At 42.9% G+C, this 12,297-nt stretch overlaps 1 protein-coding gene and 1 long non-coding RNA gene across 28 annotated transcripts in view; one reads left to right on the forward strand and one right to left on the reverse strand.

Annotated features, from left to right (window-relative positions):
* Positions 1 to 12,297, reverse strand: part of NRXN3 (neurexin 3) — a 1,019,675-nt gene that overhangs the window by 499,572 nt on the left and 507,806 nt on the right. The gene's annotated exons all lie outside the window — the stretch shown is intronic.
* LOC308067070 overlaps positions 1 to 12,297 on the forward strand; it is a 129,525-nt gene that overhangs the window by 85,797 nt on the left and 31,431 nt on the right. Inside the window, exon 2 of the long non-coding RNA XR_013929439.1 lies at positions 1 to 12,297. This exon is cut by the window's left edge and continues 75,879 nt beyond it; it is cut by the window's right edge and continues 31,431 nt beyond it. This is a non-coding gene — a long non-coding RNA (uncharacterized lncRNA).

Below are 12,297 nucleotides of genomic sequence, written 5' to 3' on the forward strand. Positions count from 1 at the left end.
CCCTCCTTTGACCTCCACAAAGCCACTGCAAAGTTTTGCTGCTAATTTAATTTGTAAACCAGATGGTTCTCAGACAGCAGGCATGTGAAACAACCAAAGAGGTAACGAAAAATTATTATTAATAGACTCAACTGAAATTTTCCTGATAGCAGCTCAAGCAGGGGAAAAACACAAGACAAAGCTCAATGCTGAGCAGGCCTACACTCAGGCCATCAAAAGACCACATAGGTTGGGAAAAATAATCTTGCGGAAAAAGCATGGGCCCAGGACACTATCATAGTATTAAGCCTGGCTCTTGACCAGACTCTGTGAAGTGCTGGAAAAACACATTCAAGCACTTTGGGCCAAACCTAATTCCTTAGTCTTACGTATCTGTTAAGATAACGATGGGTGTGTAAAACATCAAAATATCCAGGGTATCAAAGGCGGGATTAACGCAATTTGGATATCCCCCAGTTGTCATGGTTTAACCCCAGCTGGAAACTAAATACCACACAGCCGCTTGCTCACATGCCCCACCTCAGAGGGATGGGGAGGAAAATCAAGAAAAAGGTAAAACTTGTGGGTTGAGATAAGAACAATTTCATAATTGAAATAAAATAGCAACAATTGTAATGAAGAGAGGGGAAGTGAGGAATAAAATCTGAAAGAGGAAAAAACCCAAACCCCAAGTGATGACAATACAATTGCTCACCACCCACTGACCAGTGCCAGCCGGTCCCCCAGCAGCAATTGGCAGACCCTTACCAGCTCCCCCCAGTTTATATACTGAATCCTTCCATGGGGGTTAAATCCACCAGCTAGGGTTAAACCATGACACCAGTCTGTTTTCCAGGGGCAGCATTCAATCCAGTTTAAGTTAAGCATCTTGGTGGATCTGTTATGAAAGGCTTTGAGCGCATAAATTCCTTTAGCATCAATGGGAAGCCAAATTCCTCATCGTAACTGCAGGGGTAACAAGACAGGTAAATCAAGCTTCTTACCTCAGTGCATAAATTCAAATTCCTCACGTGTGAAAACTCTGCCTCTGGATTTTCAGGGAAAAATATGGATAAATAAATAATACTGGTTAATAGCTAATTCTTCCCAGCCTGCTGTGGCTTTGGCTGGGCCCTGCTACAAATGCTTTTTGTTCATTTAGCCAACTGTGGCCACAATCCCATCTGCATTCAAAGATGTTTGGCTCTACTAATTTTTACATCTCAAAGCAGTGCATCTCAGAGCACCCAGCAGGCTAAGCCCCAGCTATTGATTACTCCTTAGCAGAAACTGCTACAGGCCTGTTTGGCCACAGGCCAATGATATCAGATTCCCTCATCTATTTTTTTTTTTTCAAATCATAAATTAGTTAAGTGCCTGGCAGACCCAAGACCCTCCCCACTCCTACTCTCCCCACAATCTCCCCTTTGACTAACATCGCCAGAGCACCAAAATGGCTCTTTGTAAATCTAATTGAAACAAATGCTATTGACCCAGACACATTTGCAAGTAAATCTGGTTGGACCTCAATCAGAGAGCATGTGTTTGACACCAAATTATGCTTAAGTGCTGCAGCAAGAAAAATGGGAACCGTGCTCTGGCAGATAGAGAGACAAAGGGAGGACTTAATTAAAGGACTGAAACATGTGCCACCAAGCCCAGTAAATGAGATTCAGAGCTGAAAAGGAGAAGTGCAGGACTGTTTCTTATTATAGAAATCTAGTACTAAGGAGATTTGTTGCCCTCCAAGAATGCTTGGGCGCAGAGGAAGATCCTATACCGCTATGAAAAGGGCAACAGAGACAGAGGCTAGGGGAAGTTAACTATGTTGCAAAAGACCTGGAAATGTCACCTTGCCTTGTGATTAGGGATTTTTCAGTCCAGAACTGAAGATGAGAAAAGCACAGTTTGCAACTACTGCTCCAAAGAATTACCTTCAGAAAGGCCACAGCGATGCTACAACTCAGCGTAATGCAGCTACCAGCCCTGTCCTCACCCAGATAATAATCAGCCATATATTATCAAAACAACCACAAATTCCAGCAAAAACAACTGCAGCAGACAGTCAGACCTCGTGTGCAATAAACTTGCACAGCACGAGAGAGGAGGTCCTGAGGGGGAAGGTAAAATGCCTCCTCACCGGGACTCCCTGAACCAAAACATGTAGCAATCATTGCTTGCTACAATTCAAAGAAATAAAAACATTATGTCCTGCAACAACCTGGAGGCCAGAGCAACATATGACATGCCTTAAAAAAACCTTGTCCATTCCCACCACAAACAGGCTAAGGCAGCTCATCATTTTTATTTAACTACGCTCATTTGGGTGTGCTATATATCAAAATAAGTATGCAATATAAAGCCTAGTTTAAATGTAATTGTGTGTGATGGCACAGCAACAATGGCAAAGGCAGGAGCTCTGACCCTCTTCTAAAACTACTGTTCTCTGCATCCGAAATCATCTTCATGCCTTTCCCCCTTTATCCACTTTCTATCATGGTGAAACTTCATTTTTGTAATAAGTATGTCTACTGAGAGTAGAAAATTGTTTCCAGCACCTGTCAGAGCACTCCTGAGACTACCAAAATACCCTCCCACTCAAGGGTTACATGAGCTTTAGGGATGTGCTGCTAAACCTCCTAGGCTGGCTGTCCCAATGGACTTTTCTAAACCCTCCGATCTAGCCCCGCTCCAAGCCAGCGCCGCCTCCGCCGCTGTGGGCTGGGCCCCCACTGAAGCAAGGCAGGTGGCCTCACAGCTCAGCGGGCAAGTTGTGCCTCTGATGGGACTGTCACATCCATAAACACAACAAGCTACGCCAGCAGCGATAGCAAGGCAGGAGGCGGGGGAATTCAATGCAGTTCACAAACCGCGGTGCACAACATCCATCCGTGCAAACAATCCCAGCCCACGGTTCTTCAAGCCCGGCTGTCACAGCAGGGGCGGGCAGCTGCCAGTGCTGCCCCACGTCCTGCCTCTGCTTTTCCCTCAAGCCCCGGGTCTCCAGAGCAGGTAAGAGCAGGGTTCTGTGGAAAAAGCTGATTGCAAACACAGAACTACTCTTCTCTCACCATGAACTACTGGAGCACGTAGCTACAGCCTGACAAACACAGACCATCTGGGCCACTTCTAGAAGTCTCTCTGAGATGCCCTGCCCCTTTCTTAAGGGGAACCGATTGCCTAGCATTTCTCTGAAGAGGGACGAGCACACAGGCTACATCAAATGCCCTAGACAATCCCCTATCAAGCCCAAGTAAGAATCATGGTACCTGACCCCATCAAAGAATGTAGAAAGGAATGAATCTCGGGTAAAAGTTTTTCTACTGTGGTACTGGAGTAACAAAGAGAAATGTGAGGTTAACTGTTTTGCTCAATATTATGAAAAACGTGCAATCAGTGAAGTGCTCACACGAGTAAATATCTATCAGGCAACGATCTCCATCCACACACTATCTCCTCATAGCATAACAAGTGCATATGCAGAGAAGTGTTGGGTTTTTTGGTTGTTTTTTTTTTTAAAAAAAAAAAAGAAGCAGAGAAAAATTTTACTGTGATTCTTCAATACCAAACAATTTATACAAATGCCTATCTGGGAACATTTCTCTCTCTTTTCAGTGAAATGCTATTCCCGAGATGAAACTAGAGTATTTAACAGCACACTGAATTGTGCAAAAGAGATGAAAAAAGGGATTCCATATTCAAATTTTCAAAGAGAAATTCACGAAAAATAAAATGTCCTTATGTAATTTATCATTTGGAAGGGTAAACGATGGCTCATTTTAAGAAAGCTCCAGGAACTTCAACCACCCCTGGAGATTAGACTCTTGGTTTCATGCTTGATAAAGAACTATGCCAGCAGTTGCCAGCACCCTTGGCTTGGTGCTGTGTCCTAGGTCAGAGCAGATGGGAAGCAGAGACGGCCACCTACCACACTGCACCAGCTCTTGGTCACTCGGGGAGTCATCAAAGATGATAGCCCAATGGATTGCAACTGGGGACTGCATTAAGAAGGGGAAGAAAGAAAAAAAAAGAAAGGGGGAAAAAAACCCAAACATTGAAAAGAGAGAAGAAAGCTAAGTTGGGTACCTTGACAGATACTGACAAGTATAAAAACAATAAAAAAGTCCCTGCTGTGAAAAAATCATCAAGCAGACGACAATGCATACCATGCAGACCTCATGCAGTATCCACCCTCAAAGATGTCACAGCCCTCGTCAGCTTTGCTACTGGAAAGTTCATCCAGGAGAGGAGAGCTTAGCTGACACCCCGCCAGTCATCCCAATGGCTGCTGACAGCCCCAGGGAGCACCCGAACAGGGAAGCGATGCCTGCATTCGAAGGGGGGGCTGTCAACCCCAGGTAATAAACTGTGCTGTGAGGCAGCATTGCCTAAGCGTGTGTAAATACCTACAGGATCCATACATACCCACACACATTTACATATCCTCAGCTGTATCTACAACGATGACAGCGAGCCAGTGTTGAGTCTGCACAATTCAAGCAAGCCCGAGGTGGTGTTGTAAGGCACAATGTGAGCTCATGCACATGACAGCTGCACTAATCCCTTTGATCTGCAGTGACTGGGTTGCCTTGTTGCTATATTATATAATAATAGAAATTAAGATTAGCTACAGTAAACAGTAATAAAGCATGAAATACAGTCAGAGCTTGTTCAGTGGACACTACTAAGACAGACCCAGAAATAGCACAGCACCTGGAGAGAGAAAAAGCTGCCCTAATGTTTTGACATTAAATTACTGAGCAGTACCTACCAGATACTACTCATCCCTCATCCTCAGACTCTGATCTTGCCTCAGTTTTGAGCAAGCTGCATGGCAGCAAAATCTCAGCCTCTGCCACTCTTACCTCACCTCAAAATTGGAAGATGTCAGCCATCCTCGGAGATCTGACCCCAGTCAAAACTGCAGTATCAGTTTCCCACTTGAATGAACCCAAATGGGCACTTGACTATCTGCCCCACCCTGCCTGCAGGTAAAGCCTGGAGACAGAGCAAAAACATGACCCTGTGGCCATTTGAGTAACAGCAGTAAGAAAACTCCAGGGAGGGGAGATGCAGTATGACATTAAAGCAGTTCAGCTTCCATACATACAACTTTCTAAAAGTTTTCAGGAAAGGTTAGCATTTGTTTAAATTCTTGGCAATATCACATTACTGAAGATGCTTCCTTACAACATGCCAGTGGTAAGGATGAGGGCTGCTGACTTTGAGATGCAGTTTGTTATCGCTGCAATGTTAAAAGTAAAACTAAATTTTTAATTTCATTCAGTCTTCCTTTGTTGCTTTACTGAAGGAAAAGAAAAAGGATAAAATACCGAAACCCTTTACAATCCAATTCAAAGATTAATGTTTTATAAAGGAATCTACAGAGTATATATATTCATGGGGTTTGTTACTGTCGAGGGCACTATGGAAGCTGACAGCCAAATTACCAATTTATGGGCTACCCAGCCTTAACCCAGCCAAGCAGCAATGTATTTCATACAGTACAGATCTAATTAAACATTCAGCACTTGGGCTGTAATTTGGTCAGTGTGGTTTACAGAATATGAAAATCAGTCCACCTGCCCCAGCAAAATAGAATACAAAACTCAGCTTTAGAGAAGGCAGAATGACAACAGTCAACACCATTTGATGGGTTTTTTTCCTCTTTTTCTCTATATTGTACCATCTGGGTTACCCAGGACTTTATTACCTGCAAGAATAGTTCACTTCATCCTGTTCCAAAAGCAAACAAACAACAACAACAAAAAAAAAAAGTCGTCCATAAGCTATGGAGGCCCTACGATTCACAGGTGAGCAGCTCTTATTCAAGTCTAGAATCAGGGAAAGATTGATCAAGGAAAGCAAAGAGAGAAAAAAAACCCCAAACCTCACCAACATTAAAAATTAGCAGGGTTTAGTCCACCGCAGCACTGACAGCTCTAAAGAACAGTAAAGTATTTCTCAAAGAGCACATGGAGCAGTCACCTTCCCCAGCACTGGCAGTCAGTCATTTCCCAGACCACAACAAGGAATTCCCTAAATCAGAAGAAATCAGACACCTCCTATCACGTCGCCTAGGTAAAACAGCGTTTGTTCATCAAAAGCCAGCTGAGTACCAAAGGAAATCTTATTAAAAGAGTAAGATCAGAAATGTCACATTTAAATTGCTCTAGGCTGAATGATGTGTATGAGGTGCTCAGTAAAGCCTTGACAGTCATCACCATCATGTGGGGTCAGACTTTTGCTTCCTGGTTCAGTAGAAGACAAGTCCTGAGCAATGCGCTGGGACAGCTGATGTCAGGGCTAAGCATCGCTGGCTTTTAGAGGAGCAGGGCAAATCCAGATGGCAAGTTTGTACATCAGCTAAGCTATCTCGCTCAGATTGTGCCCACTGACTGATATCGTTATGTCAGTTCATGAATAAGACAAGTGCAGTAAATTTCTCACATCTTAAATGATACAGTACAAACGTTCACCAGAAGAAGAGCACATGAGATCTCCATCCCTTGGCCTGCAGGGGTCCCTAATAAATTTCAGATATACCTCCATAAGAGCTGCCAGATCTGTACACCAGCACAAAGCAGGTTACAGGACATATGCAGGCTAAGTGGCTTTCTGGCAGTTTGTTTTTGACGTTGCTATTTTTTCTAACAAAGCTGTTTTCTCTAGAGGAGGCTCTGGATGGCAGAGCAGTTCCTGAATCAAACTGGAAGACAGACAGCTGCAGAGTTCCAAGAAAGCCTGGCTAAATTAGAAAGCTACTATTTACCATGTTCAGAGACCAAGGAAAGGATCAAGAAACTAAAAAAAAAAAAAACAACAAAAAAACACAAAAAAACCAGTCTCCTCACTACTTGTCTTAGAGGAATTACTTGAGCATCCCAGAAAGGGATGTGACCATGAAGGTTGTCATAGCTAAGACTGGAAGTGAAACACTCTGCAAAGTGGCTGGAAAGGAAACAAATAAACGTAAGGAGACCTCGCAGCTTAGCCAGGATACTGATGTTAATGCTGCTAACCTGATAAACCGCCAAGAACAACATAGAGCAGCATTCTAAGGAGAAGCAAACCAGAACTTCGCATTGCCTTCATGTGCACAGCATTCAGCAGAGTCTGGCCCTACACTGCCTTTGAAAGAGCAGGCACTCTTCCCCTCAGCTCCGAGGAGGCTCACCTTCGCTTCACTCTCCACCTGAGACCTCAAGAATAATACATCACATCGCCGGGATCACAGCCGCTACCGAGAAGCCGATGCCTCCCCACAAAGCATACTCAGTGCTCTTCAGAGCTCTCTCACCAAAGAGCTGACCCTGCTCCACACTGCGCAGAGGGGATCCCTGACTTCACAATCTAGCTATGCCGCTAGGAAAAGGTATTACTGTCATATCCATTTACCTTTGCAAGTTCCTGGCAGCACTGGTAAGCTGTCAGGAGGAAGAAATGAGCTAATGTTTACCAGCAGACCCTTGCCCGCTGCTCTTTCTAGACATGACAAGTCCTGTCATTTCTCATATGTGAAAAATCAGAACAATCATGTCTCCCCCTTCCAGGATGATATAACGGTGTCTGCATAGATGGAGAAGAGCAGCAGCATCTCTGGTGTTCAGTACAGTGTGCAGTGTATAGATATCAGGAAACAACAATGAAAACCAGAACAAAACATTTTTTTAAATTATTTTTAAATACCATCTTTGATTGAAGGAGGATTTCACGTATGGAAATTGGCTCCCACTGCTACTAAGGAAAAAAACTCCATTGAAGCTTGCTCCTCACTAGAAAATAGCTTTACCTGCCCAAGTCAGAATTCCCACATTTGGCACCTCCTTGTTTTCTTTATGTACAAACGTGGTATGTGGAGCTGGTGCTTGCACTGTCTGTAACAGAGACTTTTCCCTACTGCTAGGGGACATCACAGACAAAGTGATGAGAGTTGCTACTGCCGGTCAGTGCTGAGACTGCCACTGATCAGCTCTACCAGCTGGGGAGAGGAAGAAACAACGTGGGAGGTTGGGACCCTAAACCCCTCCTGTCAAGAGGCCAGCTCTTCTTCCTCCCCCTCATCAACAAGGCTTTTCCCTTTGAAGGGCCATTACCAAATTACTGCCCTCTCATGATGTATATCCTCCCAAAGACCCTACCCACACAAACACCTACGAGCAGCCAGCCCGACATCTGGCAGGACCAGCTATGCTTCCACCGGAGAACAAAGCTGCAGAGGGTCACCTCTTACAAGCTGTGTGCTCCTCATCTGATGGGCAACTCTTGCCTTCATCAGCTAGGAGTCCTATGAGTATTGATGAATAAGCTCTCTTAAGAACATGCAGAAAGTGTTCAGCCAAAACTATCTTAAGCACTTATGGACTAGTTTTTGCCACTGCTGGTTACTAAGAATCTTATTCCTTGATGATTCACTTGCTACACTCCAGTGCACAGGTCATCTCAAACAGCCAGCAGAAGAGGACTGTGATATACTGAATCCAGGGCACAAAACCTCTGAGTGGCTCTGACATGTGCAAGAAAACAATTGCACTAAGGGAGCTTAAGCTGACCCAGAAACGCATTTGCACACTTGTACATGTATGTATGTGTACACACATTTGCAGGAAAATATATGTATTGGTCTAAACAACAGGACACCCTGATTTAAAACAAAAAAGGTCTGTTTGTTGCGAAACCCAAAGCAAATAATGGCAGTTTATCAAAGGAGAACTGAATTCCTGTCTTGATACAGAATCCACGCCAGGGAAAAACGAAAACAAAACAGTAAGAAAAACCCCCAAACCAATAACAAATAAATCCCAGACCTTAGCACAATCTTTGACTGGCTGAATATGAAGGAAATCTTTTCTCACCATGCACCACAACATGCAAAGATAAGCCACATTAAAAATTCACCTGTGTTGTCACCTCTCCCTCTGCTATCCTTCTGTTCAAATACATTGTATACAAATGATTGCCCTCAAGGGTGCAATTTAATTTTGCTCATTTCAGAATTAGTACTGTCAATAGCTATTATGGCAAGGCCAATTTTCCCTGCAAGAATTTGTAAAACCTGCAGTGTAGAAGTTTGTCTTCAACTGGGTTCTTAAACTGGCAACTGCACACACACACAGAGACACACAAATATTTTAAATGAATAGAAAAAAAATAGAAGAGAAGGACTGGTGAAGAGACAGTGGTCAGCACAGAGACATCAGCAGAAAGAAAGAGGAAGAGAGACAGAAAAAGAGGAAGGGAGGGAGGGGGAAGGAAGAATAAAAGTGCATTTTTATTACAACATTACAAACCCTTTGATTGCTCTAATTACACCTAGAGGAAAACAAAACTCGTCTGCTGACACCAAGTGCATGAATAATTAACTGGAAATGAAGGAAGGCAGCAAAGCTACAAACCACCCAAACAGTCTGAAATTACAGGCAGGTTCTCTCAAAGCAGGAAAGCATGTAATTTCTGGTGTGTGGCGGTATTTTTTTCTCATTTTCCTCCCTTCTTGTATCTCAAGTGAGCTGAAATGACTTTTCTTCTACTCCTCCCCCACCATTCTCGGCCTATGGTAAGTCTGCCTCAGATTGTGATGCTGACACTTCTTGCTGTGATGTAGCACTTTGAATTAAGCTCTCTCATTCTACAGAATATTGGGGGAGAGCATCTCCTAGGAAAATCCAAGATGATTGACAGAAAATGGATGGTATTTTTCTTTGGAAAGGACGATGACTCAGTTGTAGTAGTCCTTCAGATGTACAGTAAAATCTGAGACTTCAGTGGACACTAAAAACATACTTGGGCTCTTCAAGTGGAATGGTGGCCCCTCTCCCAGCACTTCTAAACAGAACAGGCTTGGGCCCCAGTGGCTTAACCTACCCCAACTTCCATAATCATTTATAAAAACAGGTACTATGAAGTATTGATGATAGCACCGTCTTTGTTTTCCCCCCACACTGTCCTTTAATTTTGAAAAAAATAGCCCTCGGGAGTTTTTTGTTAGAATATCAAGTGCAATTGAAATGTTAGGCTTAGGAAATTATTTTAGAAAACCAAACCCACCCACCCAATAATGCAGGGAATTCTAGTACAAAATGGTTTGATCTGATACAGTAGCACACTGTATCAGTAGCACACACAGTAGACAGGTGGGTCACTGTGCCATCTCTGGAGTTAAAAGTAGTAAATTAGCCAGAGATAATTGACTTAATAACTTAGATACAGATTTTTTTGTTCAATACAAACAAAAATATAACATTTCTGGAAATATAAGTTGAATGTTATAAAGAAACTATATGGGGTAAGGGGTGGCTAGATGCACTGAATTATTTATGATTACAGTGCGAACCTCAGATGATGAAGTATTAATCATCATTTCATCTACTTTGCTGAAACATCAAAAAAAGAAAAAAAAAAACTAATCAATTCCAACAGAAAGGTACTAATAGGAACTACCAAAGGTTGCACTTTTCCATCCTAAAGCTACGTCCTGCTGATCCATATGAATGAAAAAAATTGTTTGCAATTAATCAAGGGATCAAAAAGAAGCCCTGATTTTATTTCCTGACATGCCAGAACAATGCTGCTATCAGTCATTTCATGTCTGTAGTGGGTCAAGAGCTAAATAAAGCTATTTTCAAATTATAGATATTTCAAAAAATAAACAAACATTCATTACATAGCAGGTAAGGAGAAGGAAAAGAAAGACTGAGGAAGAGAGCTCCTTACGCCCGTTTATTTATTTATTTATTTCATCTCTAGAAGTAAAAGCTATTTGGAGTGCAGAAATGCAATTGCTACATACACCATGATGGATTAGCTCTAGTAAGCTGAAATAAATAGCCATTTATCTTACCACTTGCATCGGCACTGGGTGTACCGTGTACAGGACTCAGATGAAAAACCTACAGACAACCCTAACCGGGGGCACACACCAGGAACATCTGTAAAACAGCTTTGGTACCACAGCTAACTGAATGTCCTTCTGAGGCTGCAAACCAGTTCTATTTGAATCAGCCACTCTACCATTCTCTCTCTGTATGGATACTTCCACAGAGAAAAATACGTCTGCAGTCATCTGTCCTGGAGGTACCGAGGGTTTTCTCTCCACAGAAAGCATCTCAGGAGGTTTGCCCTTAGAAAACCCTTTGTCTACTGCTGTAACACAGTTTCCACGCTGCCACCACCAAATGCTGTGGCAGCATTTTATTCACCTTGCTTTTAGAGTCTCTTCTAAAAATGAAGGTGAAAATAAGTTTCTTGAAACAAGTTAAAGCGACAAGTAAAGCATCTCCTGTCACAAATAAGTTTTACACTGCCTCAGTTTTACTGACCAGCCATATATTCCCCAAAAGACAAACACCACTTCCACATTTCTGGCAAGAGAATTAAGAGAAGAAGTTAGTCTTGCTGAAATCTGAACTCTTGGTTCCAGGATGCTTTCAGTTTTGATGCTGAAAGCCCTGACCAACGAGCCTGACTCCAGTACTTCATTTTCACCTTAACCTGGGAAGACAAGTCTTGAGAAAGCCCAGACCTTCAGCAGCTTATGCCCTTATGTCAGGGCCTTTAAAAATAAAAAAATAAAAAAACAATAATCTAGACATCATCATCACTAGCAATAAAGCAGGTGCACAAAAGCAGGGATTCAGCTGAACAGAAAGTTGAGAGTATGGATACTGAGCAACTGAAGTGTGCCAACACACTTTCTGGACCAGCCAGGAGTGACTTGCTATTCACCAGGCCAGACTCACTCTCACTTACTGACCCGAGACATCCTCCAAACACCCCCCTCCCTTCCCTTCTTCCCAACAGACGTCATTAAACACCTTCAGGACAGAATTGTTTTGTTATTTGGTTTCTTGTTTGCTTGGTTTTTTCCAAAGCACCTTGTCCTCTATCTGACACCAGCTTTTATTGCTTAGGTGAAAGAAACGTAATGATTTTTTCAGCAGTACAGTAATTACAATCTTGGTGGAGTCTATACAGGCAGGAGGTCACTAACACCTGAGCAAATCTGATTCCAAACAGCATATCTCCATCCACCTGAAACAGATGAGAAGTGCAATTGCCTCAGGGTATTCATTCTGCACTGTCTTGCATGGGTGGAAGAATGTTTCTCTTCCTCACCAATGAGCGTTTGTCAGAAATTTTTATTTCCTAAATCCCCTGCCTACAGCACCAATAGTACAGTTGCAGTTGTCCCATCCTCCTCTCCTCTGCTCTAGGAGAGGAGGAACAAAAGGAGCTCAGACATGACTGTCAAGGGGGGTGGAAAAACAGGGACTTCAGAAAGAAAACCATCCTCCCCAAGGCTATAAAAGTGCTCCAAAG

Source organism: Falco punctatus, assembly GCF_963210335.1.
Source record: "Falco punctatus genome assembly, chromosome: 7".
In the NCBI taxonomy this organism is placed as follows: Eukaryota; Metazoa; Chordata; class Aves; order Falconiformes; family Falconidae; genus Falco; species Falco punctatus.